The sequence below is a fragment of the Lissotriton helveticus genome, chromosome 3_1 (genome assembly GCF_964261635.1).
Source record: "Lissotriton helveticus chromosome 3_1, aLisHel1.1, whole genome shotgun sequence".
Taxonomy (NCBI): domain Eukaryota; kingdom Metazoa; phylum Chordata; class Amphibia; order Caudata; family Salamandridae; genus Lissotriton; species Lissotriton helveticus.
In genome coordinates this window covers 63,675,902-63,697,216 of record NC_136061.1, presented here as the reverse complement: position 1 = coordinate 63,697,216, position 21,315 = coordinate 63,675,902, and the positions used below count along the sequence as shown (strand labels likewise).

General features: G+C 50.9%; 1 protein-coding gene across 3 annotated transcripts in view; it reads right to left on the bottom strand.

The window, feature by feature from the left end:
• Window positions 1-4,452, bottom strand: part of USP37 (ubiquitin specific peptidase 37) — a 396,132-nt gene extending 391,680 nt beyond the window's left edge. The window contains exon 1 of one of the 3 annotated variants that reach the window (XM_078679235.1): window positions 4,230-4,452. The gene's annotated coding sequence lies outside the window, so the exon portion shown is untranslated. The remainder of the gene's footprint in view (window positions 1-4,229) is intronic. The other 2 variants (XM_078679238.1, XM_078679236.1) reach the window with 2 other exon arrangements.
• Between the last annotated feature and the right edge of the window lie 16,863 nt (window positions 4,453-21,315).

The following is a 21,315-nucleotide window of genomic DNA, read 5'->3' as shown; positions in this document are numbered from 1 at the left end:
GTGCCTGAGGTGCATCATCAGAGTTGTGTGAATAATAACAGCTGTGAGCCCATGCCTGAGGTGCATCAGAGCTGTGTGAATAATAACTGCGTCAGCCCGTGCCTGAGGTGCATCATCAGAGCTGTGTGAATAATAACTGCGTCAGCCCCGTGCCTGAGGTGCATCATCAGAGCGGTGTGAATAACAGCTGTGAGCCCGTGCCTGAGGTGCATCAGAGCTGTGTAAATAATAACAGCTTCTTGTTCGCAAGTGAACATCTATCATCAAATCATCTAGGGCCCTGCTTCCTTAGAGAAGCGGGCTTCGACAGTAGGGTTTTGATGAACATACAAAGTGCAAAGAAATCATTCACTACCTCTAGATGCGGAGTTTTAAATGACAGACATGAGTTAATGAGGGGTAGGTTATCCTTCACTAGTAACGTGAACAAGTCATCGTTGTCCACACCCCTCCAAATAAGTCTTAAGTTGTTGGTGGATGGCGTTAGATCTTTAGCCCAACATCCAACTGAGAAAACAGATTGTGGTGCCAATTTAAGTGCTAATTTAATAGGGTTGTGATCCACATGGATCGTGGCGATAACCTCTGCGGCCATAAAGTGATCCATAAGTGCAGAAGAGATAAAAACAATTATAGAGAAATGACCCCTGCCTCTAAATGTCAGAAGTTGATAGTTGGTGGCATGTGCTGGACTCAACTGGTCCATCACATTGACCAGATCATGTGTACTTAGGAATACGGCCAGCTCAGCGCCCCTACAAGAGGAGGGATCTGGGTCAAATGTCTACTCCATGACATGGATTAAGCTTTGTGTTAAAATCTCCCCCTACGATGATCCCGGTAGTGACGCCCGAGTGCTGGTGAAAATCTAAATTAGAGATAAAATCAAAAAGTGCAACAAAATTCCTGTTGGGAATAGATTGGAAATTATTATTATAAAGGTTTACCAAATAAAAAGAAACTCTTCTCTTGTATAGAACAACTTGGTAATTGGAGCAATTAGTTGAGGAACCTTAAAGCTTCCTCCAGCTGCTACGTTAAGTCCAATAAAAAGTCCCCCTGATGGGCGGCCCAGTTTATGATGGGATGCTGCAACGCTAATGCAATGAAACCCCCTCAATGTGCAAATCATTAGTGGCCCAAGTCTCCTGGAAAAGGAGTACATCCTGGTCCTTAACTAAGCATTGCCAATCCAGATCCACAAGCTTAGACTGCAGCCCTGCTACATTCCAACTTAGGATGTTCAAATCTGCTTGGGTGCCGCTGTTGGTGCGGGGTGGCATATCATTCACATTGTGAGATAATACCATAGTGCCAAGAGGAACTGTCATGGTTCCCGATACCTTATCAGCATTATGAATGTATTGGTATGGTGGCAGGAGGTACCGTAAGTCCGATAATACAGTTGGTCTGCCATTGGCAATGACTGTCAATCCTGTGCATCTAGACTAGAGAGTGTGTTGAACCTATTAGTTCACAGAGGGGGGACATTAATGTCCATAAGGGGAATGCTATTCGGGAGGTAATCTAGGAGTAAATAGCTTAAGCTTCCAAATTCATCAGCACTATTCTCCAAAGCTCCACTTAAATACACGAAAGCCTTATTTGACTAATCACCTTTCAAAAACTGCACAGTAAATTCCCCCTGCCTACCTGGAAACCAGTCCTGGCAGCCATCAAAGCAAAATGATCCAAGTTTCATCCCACGGACCAGTAGCCTTCTGGGGAAGCAATCTATTTTTGTGAAACGCTCAGCGCAAAGTCTTTCACCTCATATTCCACCTACCACAGCATATGTTAACTGCACAAATTCATCTAGAATTCGGGCTGCAAGGACTAGCACAACAAATGGTCTGTATCAAGTACCCATCATCCCCTAGAATGGCCTACCAAATACAGTAAAGGCACCCACTTGGGAAAGAGACTCAGGACAAAAGTCAAACAAATTTTGGACCCATGCTATGAGTGAGGCTTTAAAAGCGCTGAACTCGCAGCATCTGTGGGAAGCACACTTAAGTAACAACACCTAAAACCACAAGGAACCGATAAACAAAGCTATTATTGGGGGCGCAAGATAAGGAACGACATCAAAAGCATAAATACTCATGGCTATGCATCAAAACATACAAATCGCCCTCTCGACAGAGTTGTTTGGATCAAAGGTTTCTACAAATTCAGATTTTTAACGCCAAGATTTGTCCTAACACCAATGAAGGATGCACTGTCCCTGGGGCCAAAGAACCCAGCTCGCCGTTGTGCAGGCTGCGTCAGGGGCCAAGCAAAACCTTAAAGCATATACTGTGCATATGTTTCACTTTACAATCTGCACACAGAAAGCTTATACGTAACCTTCTCAATGTTCACAGAGTAAAATCATGCCACCAAGCCCTGCTTGCCTTCTTGCAAGGTTTGAGTGCCCAAGTCATAGCGTGTCAGCTAAAATGTACCACCATTGCAGAGAAGTCATTTAAATCTGGTGCACCACTTAACTTTATAACTTATCACTGAACCCCCCCCCCTACCTTTTTGCACCTCTTCGGCGCTGTCACTTTCATCTTGCATGCTATGCACAACTAAGGACAACACTGAAAAGGACTCCTGAACCTAGTGAGCTGGTCTATGAATCATACCGCAACGTTTTTTAAAGTACACTGTTTTAGACACCCTCGGTTTTTCCTTTTGCTAACCCATCAGTCTTATCTGTTTTCATATTTGCAACGTTCTCTTTTATCTGGTAAAGGTTTTAATTAACTGCATCATGATTAATAAATGCAATTAACTAACACAAAGTAAACTTGACTTTCACAATAGTATGCCTTCCCCAGGAGTTTTTCTCCTCACTGGACAAGGTCATAAACTAAGCTACCAAAACCTTATTCCAGCGCCCCAAGCACACTACACCTCACTCGATCGCAATCAGGCTCTCCGGCAAAGGCCGAGCCACAGTCATGCTGTTGACATTAGTGCACAAGGCTGTCTATATGTCCATCACCTACTCCCACTACCCCGCCACCCAGTTGCAACCTGTCAATCCATCAAACAATCTTGTCTAGCCCTACCGAAACTGCTCTGACTGCACTTTCAAGCCTTTTGCTTTTTATGGTCACTAAAGGAAATTCTGTACTCCATGCCTATAGGACGTCCCTTCCCAGTGTTTTCTTGTGTTTTGAGTGTGCCATTTATTGCAGTTGTATACCTCTACTTGTATCTTGTACGCTCATGCAATTTCCACACGTCACTTTTTCCTCTTGTAACGTATCGTTTGCTACCTCTTCTTGTATTTTGTTTGCTTTGGATACATGCACAATTGTCACCTTTGCCTCATGTAATGTAACGTTTGCTTTAGTAATATGCCCACTTGTAATTTTCTCCTTGTGTAACGCTACTGTTCCTATTGTGAAGAGCTCCGACACCTTCGGGTAGAGTCTGCACTATATAAAAACGCATAAAGTAAAAACACAAGTCTTCTAGGCACACCTTCAATCCAGTCCTCAGATGCAACCCCTCCTCTTTCAAAAGGGACCTGAAACTCCATCTCCTAAACAAATACTTTCCTGACCAATGTCAACTAACCTAGACTTTTATATCAGAGTTGTCAACTCTCTCTCTCTGGACATTCAAGGATAGTGGGTGCCCGGACTATGTGTCATTTTGCCTTTTTCTTTTTATTGTTCTCTTCCCCCTCCGCTGCATATTTATTTCCCATGCTGTATTTTTGTCTTTGGTTTGCTTCCTTACTGCCGGCCTACTATGTAGTGTAATGTCCTTCTGTTTTTTACTGTGTGTATGTAAAGCGCTCTGATACCTACGGGTCAAGCTAGCGCTATATAAGACTTTTAAAATAAAATTAATCCAGGAGTTCACACAGGCTCAAATATGCCATCTACTGCTCCTGTAAACAGAGGGGAAACCAACCCATAGTACCAACTAACACCCTGCCCTCCGTCTGAAACGGGTGCAGCGCCCAGGTTAGAAATCGTGGCAGCCACCACCGGTTTGCAGAGTGACAGAGGGGCCCAGAAGGGGAGGGACAGACACCACTTTAGAAAGAGCAGCAGGGGCCCCAATTCAAACAACTGAAGGTCGGTGCCCGAGGGCTCCGAGTATAGCCTTGGATAGGGACAGTCAGCAGTTGGGTATGAAGTTCAGGGCCGGTCTCAGGACTGGGAAAGGGCTCGACCTCCGAGGCCACCTGTGGGCCTTTGACAGGGAACCCCGGCACTGCTTACCTTACTCCTGAGTTGAGACCCGGCCTCGCCTCGGAGCGCCGCCTTGGGTTTCTGGCTCGTCAGGCAGCCCGCCCCAGTACCGTAGTGGACACCGCTCTCTCCCCGAGGCCTCCCCGCTCTCCGTCCCCTGCCTCCCCTCACTCCTGTCAGCGGCGCGCGAAACCACGACGCGGGAACCCGAAATGAACGCCGGCCTCCCAGCTCAGCCAGCCACACACAATGCACGTAGGATGACGCCGGGAACGTCACACGTACGCACGAGCACGCACACAAAGGGAACCCATGCTGAAGGTAGGGAAGTGTCTCGCCGGACAGCCTTTTCAAGGCCCCGCCCCCGTCGGGAGTAGCGTCTCAGTCCTGCGTATCTACATTCAGACCGAAGCAACAGCACGCCGAGCTATGGAGGGCGCCATTTAAAAAGCAACGTTGGGCTTCTTTTGCCATTTCGGACCCGGACACCTCGCGCGTAATTGAAGTGCTGTAGCCTTAGGCTACTGTTATGTTGTGTAATACATGTTATACACCTTTAACTGTGTTCATTCCACATTCCACTGTACAGTGTTCTTACTTATGTGTTCCAATGTAATTCAGTTGATGCTGACTGCTTACCTGTCAGGCTGTGTACCTGCTTTTTCTCTACATTAAACCTAATGTCACACCCGGTGAGAAGGCAGGTATAGAGGCTGAAATGTACATGAAATTCTGTTTTGAGCCGACTGTGAGCAGGCCCTCTGATCCTTGGAGGCATCAGAATCCTATCACAGAGGATACCCCTTTATTTAGCATTTTTAGGTCGAGCCTAGCAGTGCGCATGCGCTGCTCTACGAGGCTTCTTGTGGTTTCTTCATGTGGGTCTGATGGCTCCCACACATTGGATTCGCTTTTGCATGTGTCTTTCAATAATGAAAGCACGAAAATTGCTAACGGCGGTTGAATGTCCCACCTCTTTTCTAATGTTCGCTCTCACAGCGTTTTGCTCTCAGGAGCAATTGGCGGCGCGCAGAGTGGCAGCTGCGTTCTTCGTGGGTCAGATTATTATTTCCACACATCCCTCCGTGCTTTCGTTGTCGCTTGTTTATTTTTCCAGTCTGTGACTAAAACATCTGGCCACACGGATGGGCGTGAAGGTTAAAATTAACACAAGAGATTGCTAAAAGCATTAAACTCAAGTTAAAAGTCAAGCCTAGCTTATTAAACCGAGAATTTTACTACCACTGACAAAGTCATTGCTAAGGGAACATTGCCGCGGGCGGAACAGCTGGAGCAGGCCTTCCTGGGGAGCAGCAGACTTTTACTTTAGAAGGAAGAGGTTAAAAACAAAAGCCTAACATCTTGAGCCTACTGTGGACTGATGCTGGGCTCAGAACTGGCTGTTTTCACTCCGAAAGATTTTATAGCCGACATATACTGGGTGGTATGTGTAATATTTTCTTCATTCTTAACTCCTGCCATTTGCAGTTGCACCCAATTTTGGCAGACCACGGGCAAAGAAGGTTGACCACAATGACACAATTCAGAAACAATGGTGTGCCAAAGCCCTATTTGTCTGGTTCCAAGTCTGACAATACAACGTCAGTAGTCCGTACACCTCTAACACTGTCTTTAACGCGCATGCTCACAGGCGCAGTTGTTTATATTATGTTACGTTTTGTGTACGTTCCAAAATGCCTATGCCCAAGTTATGTTTTTCTCAGCATACACATGAAGCAGACTGTCACACAATCTGTGTCACACTAAACTACCATTGACCTTCAGGGCTCACAGCGTCATCACAAAAATATGCACTTTGAAACAACAAAATCTGTTTTAAAAATGTACCTGGCGAGAAAGAAAGATGGGTCGTTCTAGTCTGCACCAAGTCGGGGTCAGAAAGAGGGAAGCCCTCTGTGTGTCACTGAAATATTACCCTCCCACCCCCCTTTGCCCTGTGTATCCTTACCCCCTCGACCAGCCTCTCTGCCTACAGCGTGAACAGACGTTGTAAGGAAACTACCAGACACCATCGCCACTAATTACCTCAAGCCCCGCCCCTATGATTGGAGGGATTCCTCTGTGTAAAGGGGTGACAGGGGCAGGAGTAATGGAGTCAGAGGCTTTGATTAAGGATTTGAGAGATGACTTTATTTTTATATATGCTTTCCGTCTCCGGCTGGTAAGACTTTCGCGAGCAAAAGCTGCAGGGTCCGTCTTGATGTTCTTCGGGGACGCCAGAGTGGTGAGTCACAGAGTCAAGGCGTGACGCTCCGTCCAGACCGGAAAGCAAAAGAAAGAACAGAGATAGGTATTAGGACGGGACGTCCGGGTTGTTAGGATTGCGGGGGCCAGGAGTGAGGGAAACTAAGTGCCCGAGTGCTTTCTACACGTTAAGTTGCTGTGCTCAAGTGCTCGTGAGGAGGAGAGGGTTTCTGGACACTGTACACGGAATTTACAACTATGTACATGCGGGCTTCTGCAGGGCAGGCTGGTTACGTAGTCCCACCCAACCCGCCACTTTGCCCCATACCTGTTCAAGCCACACTCCTCCCGCGGGAGTGTGGCGGGGCGGCTCGTGAAGACGTTGGCCTCCTGGCTTGTCGGGAACGCCTCTGATGTCCTGACCCTGGTCCATCTCGTTCTCTTCCTCCTGGATCTTCGGTTCTTATCTCCTTCTCCGCTCACCGCCGCCTTCTTCTTCCTCCTGGGAAACACCGTACGTCGATTTCCTGGTTCCTCCTTCTTTTGACAAACCTGGCGTGATGACGTTCAACAGGTGTGGAGTCTCGTCGGGTTGGAATCCCCAATTAAAGGAGCCTTGTCCTTTTACCGCATCGTAGCTCCATAGGGGCTCTTTATCCAGTTGCCATTTGTCGTCGACATAGGGATTGTCATGCTGGTGAGAGGGGATAGAAGCTGGTGAGAGGGGGACAACTGACCACCAATCACGTAGTTGGTCCTGCCCCTCCACGGAACGTCTCTCCCCGCCAAACACCTCCCCCCCTCGATTCTCCCGATCGGGGAGAGGGAAGACTCTGGACAGAAATTCAGCTTTTCCGTTTTCCGAACCTTTCCTATGGTGCACCATAAAGGAGTCGGGCTGTAGGGACAGGAACCACCTAAGCACCCTTGGAATGTGGCTCTGGTTATTGTACATCCACTTCAAGGGAGCATGGTCAGTATGGAGGATGAATGGCTTTCCCTCCAAATAATACTGCAGTTTGTCAATGGCTCACTTTATGGCCAGACATTCCCGCTCTATAGTGGCATATTTACACTCCCTGGGAAACAACTTACGGCTGGCATAAAGGATGGGATGTTCCAGCCCGTCTTCTCCCATTTGTGACAAGATGGCCCCAATCCCTACATTGGAGGTGTCTGTAGCTACTATGAAGGTTTTGGTGAAATCGGGTGATACCAAGACCGGTGCAGTAGTAATTATTTGCTTTAGGCTCTCAAATGCAGTCAATGCTTCCTGAGAGGGAGTTTGTAGCTCTCTGGGTCTGACATCTTTTCTCAGGAGGTCAGTAAGGGGGGTGGCTACCTCAGCAACTCTAGGGATAAACCTGCGGTAATACCCAATTAGCCCTAGGAATGCTCGTAGGTCTCTTTTGTTTGTGGGAAAAAGTGTCTTTTCAATGCCTTTCACCTTTTCAGTTTGTGGGGCAATAGTCCTGTCTCCCAGGACATATCCAAGATAGTTCACACTGTTGAGCGCGGCTCTGGACTTTTTTGCATTTATGTGTAGACCTGCCTGTTTCAGTGCCGTTAAGATGATGTGCAGATGTCTTAAATGGTCCTCCCAGGTGTTGCTGTAGAGCACGATGTCGTCTAGGTACGCCGAACTGAACAATGGATATGGTTGTAATATGGTATTCATGAGACGCTGGAAGGTGGCAGGAGCTCCATGAAGACCGAAAGGAAGAACCGTGAACTCGTACAACCCTTCGTCTGTGATAAAGGCGGTCTTCTTCCGGTCTTCCTCACGAAGGGGCACCTGCCAGTATCCCTTCGTGAGGTCCAGGATGGTGATGTATACAGCATCCCCAAGTTTCTCAATCAGTTCATCAACCCGTGGTATGGGGTACGCATCAAATGTAGAGATGGCATTAAGAGCCCTGAAGTCCATGCAGAACCTTTTAGACCCATCAGGTTTCTGAACCATCACGATCGGTGAGGCCCAGCTGCTTTTTGAAGGTCGTATGACCTCAAGGTTTAGCATGTCTCTTCTTTCCTCACTGCCTCCCGTCTCGCCGCTGGGATCCGGTATGGTCGTTGTTTCACCATTTTACCAGGAGCTGTTTCGATGTGGTGTTCGACCAAGGTTGTTTTCCCGGGTAGGTCAGAGAAGATATCCGAAAAAGGTAACAGGAAGTTCTTCAGGTCTTCTCTCATTTGGTTAGACAAGTCGTCGTTTACAACAAGCCGGTCTACGGTGGTCCGTGTTTCAGGGACTGTAGGTACAACCAGGTTGGTGCCGGTACAACCAGGTTGGTGCCCTTGGGGACAGGGCCAACCCACTTCTTCAAGAGGTTAATGTGGTAACATTGAGACTTGGAGGTGGAGAGCTGTAGCCTATACGTTGTGTCCCCTATTGTACCGGTCACCTTGTAGGCCCCCAACCAGTCTGTTTTGCCTTTACTGGAGATTGACGGTAATAGGACTAGTGCCCAGTCGCCGACTTTGAGCCTCCTTAGTTTCCTCCCTCGGTCATAGGATTTCTTCTGCTTATTCCTTTTGTGTTCCAGATTAGTGTATGCAAGGTTTCTTAACTTGCCCAGTTTGGACCTCAATTGTAGGGTGTATTCGAAGAGGGACTTTTGTTCTGGTTCCTCTTCTGTTTCCCACACATCTTTCGTCATTTCCAACAACGACCGCGGGTGCCGTCCATACAGTAATTCAAAGGCTGAACAGCCCAAACGGCTCTGTTTCTGAGCCCGGAGTACGTATAGGGCCAACAGTAAGAGGAAATCCCAATCAGGCCCTTCTGAGGTCAGCATTTTCTTCAACGTAGTCTTTAAGGTCTGATTGTATCGCTCTACGAGTCCATCCCTTTGGGGGTGATAAACAGACGTCCTTATGTGATGGACATCTAATGTTTTACAGACCTCTTTCATCAGGCGTGAAGTAAAAGGGGTGCCCTGGTCTGTTAGGACCTCTTTTGGGAATCCGACCCTAGAGAATAACTCCACGAATCGCTCCGCAATGTTCACAGTGGTGGGAGCCCTCAATGGGAAGGCTTCTATGAACCTAGTTGCGTAGTCAACTATTACAAGGGAATATATATGTCCCCTTGATGACTTTGGTAGGTGACCTATTAAGTCCATACCCACCCTTTCAAAGGGGGTGCCAATTATGGGAAGGGGTTGTAACGGTGCTTCCGGGGGCCTGTGAGTATTCTTTCTTTGGCAGATTTCACACTTCATGCAATAATTCTGTACATCTTTGTATATTCCAGGCCAGTAAAAATAACGTGTTATGCTCTCTGTGGTTTTTTCCTTCCCTGAATGACTAGCCATGAGGTGAGCATGGGCAAAGAACAGTACTTGTTCACGGAAGGGTAGTGGCACCAGTAGTTGGGCTGTGCCTCCTTCTTTAGTCTCCCTGTAAAGTAAGTCCTTTTGTATCACAAATCTGGGATAAGTGGGAGGATGTATATTTTGAGACACGTGAGCGCTTTCCCAGGCATTATATAGGGTTCTGTCGTCTACTTGTGCAAACCTAAAACTCCGGTCTATAACCCAGGGTTCTGGAGTAATAAGTGTAGGTATAGGACCGTCTATCTTTGTGGCTGGCCTATTTATGCTGTTCTTAAAAAGGGAGAGGAACTCTGGGTTGTCTACTCCTAAGATTACGTCTTCGGGAAGGGAGTCTACCACCCCTACTTTCACTATACAAGGCTCTTTATCTGTTGGTCGTATGGTTACCTGTGCCAGGGGGTAGGGTTTGACATCCCCATGTACACAACATATGTGAACCACCGTCCCCGGGACGTACTGGTTAGGGAGTATAAAGCGTTCTTGGACCACTGATTGCCTGCACCCAGAATCTAGAAGGGCTTTTACTAAGTAGCCATTCATCCTCATACTTACATAAAAGGATGCTCCCATTTCCGCGGAGTAGAGAACCGTTTTGGGAAGATACCCAACTTCCATAGGTTCTTCAGTTGATCGTTTTTTGGGGCACAACCGGGCGATGTGACCCCACTCGCCACATTCAAAGCACTGTGGCCCACGCATGAGAGGAGAGCCATTCTAGGCTGCCTGGGTCTCCCAAGATCCAACGGGGGTTTTGGTTTACTTTCCGCCTTGGCGGGAGGCAGATGTTTACTGATTTTCTCATGGTCCCTGCCCAAAGGTCGTGGCTGAGCACTTGCGTAGTTAGCCGCCATCTCAATGGCCTGTTCTATTCGTGAGTCCCGAGTGTTGCCTCAGCCATCTTTGTGAGGCGTAGGGGAGTGCATCCATGAATTGTTCCAGGTAGATTTTAGCCATCACTTGGTGCTGGCTTCTGGTTTTAACCATTTGTCTACGGCCATTTTGAGGCGAAAAAATAGGGTTTTGGGGTTCTCGCCTGGGGTCCCTCGTTCCTTTCTGAAGCGGACTCTGTAGGCTTCGCAATCCAGTCCTAGGTGATCGAGTATCACTTCCTTTATTAAGTGGTAAGGAGCATTCCCAATGGGGTTGGCCACCTGATAGGCGAATTGCACCTCACCCGTCAGCAACAGGGCGAGGAAGAAGGGCCACTTTTCTTCTGGCCACCCCAACGCTCTGGCAGCCCGCTCAAAATGTACTAGAAATGCTTCAGGATCTTCTCCCGGCACATATTTCTGCAGCGCAATTCCAGAGGGGTTTGTGACGTGTATTCTGCCCTCTACGGGTACCGACACAGTCGGAGGAGATACGCTTTTCTGGAGGCTTTCGATTTGGGCAGAGATAGTGTTTTGAAATAACTCCCGGTCTGCCTGCGCTGAGGAAAGTTGTCGCTCGACTGCCCATTCCAGTTTTTCTTACCCCATTATGATGTGCTGTATTAGGTCGTCCATCCCGGTGTTGCAGATGGGCTGTGGTGGAAATCCCACTTCTGACACCAGTTGTAAAGGGGTGACAGGGGCAGGAGTAACGGAGTCAGAGGCTTTGATTAAGGATTTGAGAGATGGCTTTATTTTTATATATGCTTTCCGTCTCTGGCTGGTAAGTCTTTCGCGTGCAAAAGCTGCAGGGTCCGTCTTGATGTTCTTCGGGGACGCCAGAGTGGTGAGTCACAGAGTCAAGGTGGGACGCTCCGTCCAGACCGGAAAGCAAAAGAAAGAACAGAGATAGGTATTAGGAGGGGACGTCCGGGTTGTTAGGATTGCGGGGGCCAGGAGTGAGGGAAACCAAGTGCCCGAGTGCTTTCTACACGTTAAGGTGCTGTGATCAAGTGCTCGTGAGGAGGAGAGGGTTTCTGGAGACTGTACACAGAATTTACAACTATGTACATGCGGGCTTCTGCAAGGCAGGCTGGTTACGTAGTCCCACCCAACCCGCCACTTTGCCCCGTACCTGTTCAAGCCACACTCCTCCCGCGGGAGTGTGGCGGGGTGGCTCGTGAACACGTTGGCCTCCTGGCTTGTCGGGAACGCCTCTGATGTCCTGAGCCTGGTGCTGTGCTCAAGTGCTCGTGAGGAGGAGAGGGTTTCTGGAGACTGTACACGGAATTTACAACTATGTACATGCGGGCTTCTGCAGGGCAAGCTGGTTTACATAGTCCCACCCAACCCGCCACTTTGCCCCATACCTGTTCAAGCCACACTCCTCCCGCGGGAGTGTGGCGGGGCGGCTCGTGAAGACGTTGGCCTCCTGGCTTGTCGGGAACGCCTCTGATGTCCTGAGCCTGGTCCGTCTCGTTCTCTTCCTCCTGGGTCTTCGGTTCTTCTCTCCTTCTCCGCTCACCGCCGCCTTCTTCTTCCTCCGGGGAAACGCCGTCCGTCGATTTCCTGGTTCCTCCTTCTTTTGAGGAACCTGGCGTGATGACGTTCAAAAGGTGTGGAGTCTCGTCGGGTTGGAATTCCCAATTAAAGGAGCCTTGTCCTTTTACCGCATCGTAGCTCCATAGGGGCTCTTTATCCAGTTGCCATTTGTCATCGACATAGGGATTGTCATGCTGGTGAGAGGGGATAGAAGCTGGTGAGAGGGGGACAACTGACCACCAATCACGTAGATGGTCCTGCCCCTCCACGGAACGTCCCTCCCTGCCACACTCTGCTAACCTGCCACCACAGTGCAGCGACTAAAGATGCATTTCAGCGCCACAGACAAAAACACCCAGGCACAGGAGTTAAAATATTTTAAAATCAGCCACTGATAAACGAGGCCGATACTTTTTTATTGACCTGTTTGGGGAGATGGCAAAGTGGCTTTAGCCTGGGCCATCTCTTCACAATTGTGACCATTGCCAGTATGTATTTTTTCGTCTCTGAAGTCAAAGGGGGGCAGCGCCATAAATAAACTAAATTGCTTGCGGGAGAATGCAGGTTGTGGGGGGCAGCTTCGAGATAGATCAAGGGACGGGAAATACAATTTTTTTATCACCGTTATCTGTGCCTGCTGCTAAGATCAGAGAAAGAGAGCACGCGTGATGGATGCGGTTTCATAAAGACTGAAAGACCGTCTCACTCTGACCTCAATCCTTCTGAATCCAATAATACAGACCACTAGGTTAATGCACATACTACAGAGCACAGCATGCAGCATGAAACTCAGGGTTTGCAATGATGTGGGGCTAACTGAGCATTTGATCCTTCTTAGATCGATGGACTATGCTTCCCCTCTTTTTAGCTACTGCGGGGCGGGAATGGTCTCTACTATTTGCAGCAACCAAAAATGTATTTTGTTCAGCCCTCATTACTACAGGAAGATTTACAACTGAGTCACAGAGATTGGAAAAACAGGAAACCTGTCTGTGCTGTCAGACTTTTTTTGCAACCTTTGTAACCTTTACAGTTAAACTACCGCTCGGTCTTGGCGGAACATCAGCCCGGACACCCTAACTAATCTGCTAGGCAACAACGTACCAATGCTAGCATGCGATTCCAACCGGGATGCAGTTAGCTACGACTATTAGATTAGATCCGCTATAGATCAATTGGCTCCCATAAGATTGATCAACTAACGAAGGCACAAAGCACCGCCCCCTGGTACTCCACAGAGCTAAAAATGTCAAAATCCAAATGCAGACGCCCAGAATGCATTTGGATGATAGACTGTAGCGTAGAAGGTAAAAACAACTACAACCAGGCTCTAATAGAATATAAAGTTGCTATCATTAGGGCGAAGAAGGATTTTTATACTTGCTAAATAGAAATGGCAAATAACTCTACTAAAGAGCTCTGACTGTCTCTGTGCTATCCAAACTCCAACAGGGAAATCTGTTTAGCGCTGATCAAACTTTATGTGATAAAATGGCGTCCTGTTTTAAAACAAAAGTTCAATCTAGTTACAGGGAATCAGAGGTGGCAGGCCCCGCCCCCCAAACTCCACCTCTGCACGGATTGGAAAATGGGTCGGAAATTACCAATCATCTGGTCAGTTTCCCACCAATTACGGTGGATTTTGTAAATAACCTGCATTAGACCAATCCTAAAGAAACCCTCCCTGCACCCATATGACTTCACCAGTTACCGTTCCATCTCCTGCCCGCCTTTGGCAGCCAACGTTCTGGAGAAAGTCTTAAAGAATTAAACAACTATTTGGACTCTAACAACCTACTGGATAGCACTCAACATGGTTTTCGTTCCAACCACTCAACTGAGTCTGCATTAGTCATGGTCACGGAGGAACTTCTATGGCAAATTGACAGACGTGGCAGGGCGGTCCTGATCCTATTGGACCTATCCGCCACGTGCGACATGGTGAATCACTCCGTTTTTATGCAACGGTTGAAGGCAATCAGGATTCAGGACTCTGCTCTTGCCCTCCTCACCTCCTTCCTGACAGGAAGAGAACATAGGGTCTGCTGGGATAACCTCAAGTCAAGCAAGTTCTACCTTCCTTGCGGAGTCCCTCAGGGATCGACGCTTTCGCCCATACTGTTTAACATATATGTGACTCCATTGGCGAAACTGGTAAAGGACTATGGCTTCTCGCTTCTGTCATACGCTGATGATACAACAATTATAACTTCCATATCCTCCACAGAAAATGTGCCCTCAGCCAGGTTTCACAACTGTCTTGCTCACATTATACAATGAATGCACCTTAACTATCCAAAATTGAATACTCAGAAGACGGAGGTTATGGAATTTGGCTCTGCTCCTCCCATTTGGAACTCTGACTGGTGGCCGGCAGAAGCAGGAGCACGTCCACAGCCTGGGATGTACGTCAGTACAACGCGATAATTTTGATCGCGGTACTTTACGACGCAGCCATTACAACGCAAGTCGTTACAACGACTTGCGTTGGAGGGCGCTGGATTGTGGAATAATTTAATTTTCTATTCCAACTCCAGCCCACGTAACAGTAGGGAATGTGTTGGAATAGAAAATCAAACTATTCCTTAAGCAAGAGCGCCCTCCAGCGCAAGTCGTAGTAATGACTTGCGTTGTGATGGCTGCGTCGTAAAGGTCGCGCGGTGTAAACACCGCGTTGTAAAGGATGTTTCCCCACAGCCTGTGACCAAACCTGGGCAAGGTGTTTAACACACAGCTTAGCTTCATGGGACAGATAAACCAGGTAACCTCTTGTGGCGGGGTACCATGAAGGGGCCAGAGACTTGATCGGGGTAAATAAGGCTTTATTTTAGTGAGAGTCTTTTTATATCTGGTAGTGAGTCTTTCCCGGTGAAACCCAACTGGATCCGTGGTGGCGCTGTCCCTTGGAAAGGTTGGAGCCGCTCTTAGTGGTCTTGCTCTTCTCCCTCGGTTTTGGTGCTGGGCTGGGATTTCACTCATCCAGGTCAGGGCGGGAAGGAAGAGACAAAAAAGGCAGTCAGGACACAAGTCCGCTATCGAATGCCCGTGGGGAACCGGGGTAGTGAGGGGTCACCGCTGCTCATGTGCTGTATAGACTAAATAACGTCAGTGCCGGGGTTGTGAGGAAGAACGTTGTGAGGTAGGGTACGTTTAGGAACTGGGGAAGGGGAAAGGAAGGTGTGGGGGTAAGATTTAACAGTCTGTACACAGGCAGGACACGCACGTGACTATGGAGGCGAGTCTCCCCGTCTCCCGACTCATCCGGCAAGCCGCTGCCGTACCTGCTGAAGCCACACTCCTCCCTCGGGAGTGTGGCGCGGGGGCTTCGCGGGAACGTTGGCCTCCTGGCTCTGGTTCTCCCTCCTCTCCGAAATCCGTTTTCTTCCTCCTCGGTCCACACGCCACCTCCAAACGCCTCCGGGGTGTCGTCACACGCTGAGCTTCGGGCTTCCTGGCTTTTACCCAATCCCGTGCTCCTGGCGTCAGCAGGGGGCGTGGCTTCATCGTCGATGTAATTCCAATTAAAGGAACCGTCATCCAATTCGTCACACAGAGGATACCGGTCGGTGCTCCACTCGTTCTAAGATAAGTGGAAAGAGGGAGGGGGATGTAGAGTCAACATTCCACCAGTCGCTTGAGGGAGACCCCTCTTCCACCCGCCTAGTCACCCCTTTACACCTTTACTTGCTACTTCACTATAAGGATTTTGCAGACGATCTTACAGTTTCTCCCAACGGAGGTGAGAACAACGGTTGTGATAGCACTCGTTCTGTCTCGGATTGATTATTGCAATGCTCTCTATCTTGGGGTGGATAAGAGACAATTGAACAAACTGCAATCCCTACAGAACGCGGCTGCCAGTACCCTACTGAACCTTCCTAAATATAGTCTTATATATCTGGGTCCATCAGAAAACTTCACTTGCTTCCAGTCAAGGAGCGGATTGAATTCAATGCGCTATGTCTGGTTCATAAAACCTTACATGGTGGAGGACCCACGGAATATCTTAAATTATTCCAATGGTACACTCCGGGACGCTCCCAGAGGTCAGCAAAGCAAGCATTGGTTAAGGTCCCAAGCGTCAAGAAGACAAAAGGGGTGGCAGAAGCCTCTCCCATCTAGCGCCCAAACTATGGAACAAGTTGCCACTTAATATGAGATCTTTAGCGGTCCATACACATTTCCGTGCCTTTTTGAAAACCTGGCTCTTTCCCACCCAGTAACAACCTGCTTTTTCTTGGGATTTCTCAGATCTCTGCTATCTAAGCGCCAAGGCGCCTCGGCAACCGAGCGCTTTATAAATCTTTACTTACTTACTTACTAGCACCCTGCATCTACCACTATCCTTGTCAGGGTGAAGGCACAAGCAAACCCCGAATTCTATGTCAGGACCAGAGGCGAGGATTATGCCTTACTTTCTTCACTTTTTCTTAACTGCATGTTCAAAGATAAAAGTAAAAAACACTGCAAACCATACTACAACTATCTTTATTATGCAGTCCCAACAGGACTACGATTACTCACCCTCACTTGCCTCTGAGGAGGAATGCCACCTCCCCCCTTCCTCCCCTCATCAGCGACGACTTCCTGCAGAGGTAGACAGGCTCCTGACCCAAGCCATTTCACAGGCGCTTGTTCCTCTGCGGGAGAGTGTTGCCAAACTGTCGGTCGAGGTCTACAAAGGTACAGGGATCCTGGAGGACAGGGGGAAAGGGGGCTAGGCCTAGTGGGGTGACTTCAATCCCCACACGTAAGGCCGGCAAGCATGAAATGGGGCACCAGGAAGACATCGGCTGTTTGACCAAGGTCTTCCATAAGAGTGTTCCCACACTGAAGGAAGCACCCTATGGAGGAGGAACTACCCGGGGCAATGGGCGCCGAGGTCACAACTGACTTTGACCCCGAGGAGGGGTTCCCCGACTTGGGGGAGGGTGACATGGAGGACAAAGAAGTATCATCCGAAGAGGCCCAAAACTGGGCCAACTCTGGTGCCTGCATTCAGCCAACTCAGATCCATACGAAGAGGACTCTAACCCAACTGATATGTTTGACCCTGAGGGTGTTTATTTAGTGCGCTCCGCGGAGTAGGTCCATGAGTGAAAGGTTGCAGAATATGTGGCGCGTAAGAGGTGAGGGCCTGCCTCCGAGAGGAATTCTTCAGACCATCCCTAGGAGATAAGGTCACAGCGACCCTCTGATATTGACACCAAGCTATTTCTCAAGGACCCCGATCCACCGCGGCTTGTGCCGTTTGCGTGAAGGGCACTGACAGACCAGGCTCAGCCCCCCAGCTGTGACGCACTTCCGCTAGGGGCGGGTCCTCCACCCATATAATCGCCATGCCTGCACTCCCGCGCAGCGGACGCGCCAGATCAGTAAGGCGCTAGCTAGCGGTAAGGTGATTTTGGAAAGACTGTTGTGGCGCTCGGCGCTCTGAATTTGATTGCGAAATTCGAGGCGCTTGTTTTTACTCGTGTACATATCTTAACTGTTCTTTTGTAAAAAATAACCTCCCTTGCCTGTTCCCCTGGTCTGTGCCCCGTTCCACCACGGCTTGTGCCGTTTGCGTGGAGGGCACTGACAGACCAGGCTCAGCCCCCCGGCTGTGACGCACTTCCGCTAGGGGCGGGTCCTCCACCCATATAATCGCCATGCCTGCACTTCCGCGCAGCGGACGCGCCATGTCAGTGAGGCGCTAGCTAGCGGTAAGGTGATTTTAGAAAGACTGTTGTGGCGCTCGGCGCTCTGAATTTGATTGCGAAATTCGAGACGCTTGTTTTTACTCGTGTACATATCTTAACTGTTCTTTTTTTTTTTAAATAACCTACCTTGCCTGTTCCCCTGGTCTGTGCCCCGTTCTACCGTGGCTTGTGCCGTTTGCGTGGAGGGCACTGACAGACCAGGCTCAGCCCCCCGGCTGTGACGCACTTCCGCTAGGGGCGGGTGCTCCACCCATATAATCGTCATGCCTGCACTCCCGCGCAGCGGGCGCGCCCAAGGCGCGCCCAAGGCAAGCCCGTCTGAGCCTGTCCGCGCCTGTCCGATGCCAGACGCCATACCCCCTGGCTGTCGGACTGCTCAGGCGCTCTATTACTCCAGTGAGGACCTGCTAGCTCTCCGCACTCGGACCTCCTGCGTCGATCATCTTTGGCGCCTTGACTCTGCACTTACTCGGTGCGATAATTGTGGGTTCCAGATCATTGAGGCTGCTCATTCCCCCTCCAACACACACAAGCGCACAAACTTAAACATACTTAGTGTTAGACGGGGACCTGGAGGGTCGGCCGAGCACAAGGGGAGAGGCCTCCGGTGAGGGCCGTCCCCAGCGATTGTACAGACAAGTAACTTCCCCCCCACAGATGGACACCACACAAAGATCAGATTAACACCTTTTATAGGCAGTTCTTGAAGTAAGGTAGTATGATACAATGAGATCAGGACACGATGATCCTCTCAATTCTAGTCTCTATTAGGGAAGGAGGTAGCGGGATAGTCTTGGTACCCGTAGGTACGGCGGTGGAACGGTGATAGCTCACAATCCTCGAGCTCGGTGTTCGGACGGGTCGGACCGCGGCAGCGCCAGCAGGTCCCGAAGAGGTCGTAGGTGGCAACGGGCCGCGGCAGCGCCAGCAGGTCCCAACGAGGATGAATGTTACAACGGGCCGCGGCAGCGCCAGCAGGTCCCACGAAGATGGAAGTTGCAACGGGCCGCGGCAGCGCCAGCAGGTCCCACGAAGATGGAAGTTACAACGGGCCGCGGCAGCGCCAGCAGGTCCCACGAAGATGGAAGTTACAACGGGCCGCGGCAGCGCCAGTAGGTCCCACGAAGATGGAAGTTACAACGGGCCGCGGCAACGCCAGCAGGTCCCACGAAGATGGAAGTTACAACGGACCGCGGCAGCGCCAGCAGGTCCCACGAAGATGAAGGTTGCAGAAGGCCGCGGCAGCGCCAGCAGGCAGGACAATAGTTCACAAGGCAGGGCTGCGGCAGCGCCAGCAGTCCGTCAAGGATGAGTTCGTCGCGGTGTCTCTCGACTCCAGGATACAACTGCCTTCCTGTTCTGGGGCTGCCTCAGTTATAGGTCTGGTGCTCTTTGATGTCCGGACCCTCGCTCTTGGAGGTCGGGAGGTCCGGGATGAGGGAGTCCAGACACCCAGCAGGGGGGTGGAGCCAGCGCCCGGGGAGGCTGGGGGTGATCGGCACCTGGCGGGAGAGAGCCATCGACACTTCTTACTCCCATTGACCTGCCAAGTGGTCCGTTCACCTCCTGGGTGGATGGTGGTGCCGGGATGTCGGGGCCTGGCCAGGCCCGGGGTTGGGGTCGAGCTGAGGCCACGCGGCCTCGTGGCGCAGTGTCTAAGATGGCGGCTGGCCCGGGCAAGGGTGCTGACGGTGGCCCAGGCCAGGGACACAGGGATTCCCAGGAGCAGACGTCCCATGGGGGACGGGTTGGGGGTTGCTTCTGCGGGTAGTACCTGGAAGGCCGGTACCAGGGCCCTGTCATGCGGGGGGGGAGCGAGCCCTTCCTGGGGCCTGTCCAACATCCCACGAGGATGAAGGTTGCAGAAGGCCGCGGCAGCGCCAGCAGGCAGGACAAGAGTTCACAAGGCAGGGCTGCGGCAGCGCCAGCAGTCCGTCAAGGATGAGTTCGTCGCGGTGTCTCTCGACTCCAGGATACAACTGCCTTCCTGTTCTGGGGCTGCCTCAGTTATAGGTCTGGTGCTCTTTGATGTCCGGACCCTCGCTCTTGGAGGTCGGGCGGTCCGGGATGAGGGAGTCCAGACACCCAGCAGGGGGGTGGAGCCAGCGCCCGGGGAGGCTGGGGGTGATCGGCACCTGGCGGGAGAGAGCCATCGACACTTCTTACTCCCATTGACCTGCCAAGTGGTCCGTTCACCTCCTGGGTGGATGGTGGTGCCGGGATGTCGGGGCCTGGCCAGGCCCGGGGTTGGGGTCGAGCTGAGGCCACGCGGCCTCGTGGCGCAGTGTCTAAGATGGCGGCTGGCCCGGGCAAGGGTGCTGACGGTGGCCCAGGCCAGGGACACAGGGATTCCCAGGAGCAGACGTCCCATGGGGGACGGGTTGGGGGTTGCTTCTGCGGGTAGTACCTGGAAGGCCGGTACCAGGGCCCTGTCATGCGGGGGGGGAGCGAGCCCTTCATGGGGCCTGTCCAACATGCGTCCCCCCCAGCTGAAGGCGGGGAGAGTCACCCATCCTCTTGGGGACTGTCCTCGTCGAGGCGGAAAAAGCGGGACAGGCCGTCCGCGTTGGCGTGGTCTTGACCAGGGCGATGCTCTACAGTGAAGTCCATCCCCTGCAGGGAGATGGACCATCGCAATAGTTTGGGGTTCTCCCCCCGCATTTGCATGAGCCATTGCAGGGGCCGATGATCTGTTTGTACCCGGAAGTGGGTTCCGAAGAGGTAAGGCCGGAGCTTCTTGAGGGCCCATACTACTGCGAAGGCCTCCCGCTCAATGGTGCTCCAGCGCTGTTCTCGGGGCAGTAGGCATCTGCTGATGAAGGCCACTGGTTGGTCGACTCCTTCGGGGTTCAGTTGGGAGAGGACGGCCCCAATACCATGGTCGGAGGCATCGGTCTGAACGATGAACTCGCGGCTGTAGTCGGGGGCCTGGAGCACAGGAGCGGTGCACATGGCGGCCTTCAGCTTCTCGAAGGCCGCTTGACAGTCGGGAGTCCAGTTGACTCTTTTTGGGTGGTTCTTAGACGTGAGTTCCGTGAGGGGCCCCACAATGCTGCCATAGTCCTTCACGAACCGCCGGTAGTATCCGGTGAGCCCCAGGAAGGCTCGGACCTCGGTCTGTGTTTCGGGGGGTTGCCAGGACTGAATGGCAGCTACCTTGAGTTGGAGGGGGGCCACCAGACCGCTCCCCACTTGGTGTCCGAGGTAGGTCACGGACCCCTGGCCGATTTGGCACTTGCTGGCCTTTATGGTGAGGCCGGCCTGTTGGAGGGCCTGCAGGACCTCTCGGAGGTGGTGGAGGTGGTCTGTCCAGTGGCGGCTGTATACCGCGATGTCGTCCAGGTAGGCGGCGCTGAATTCTTCGAGGCCCGCCAATACCTGGTTCACCAGTCTTTGAAAAGTGGCTGGAGCATTCTTCATGCCAAATGGCATCACTCTGAAATGGTAGTGCTCATCCGGG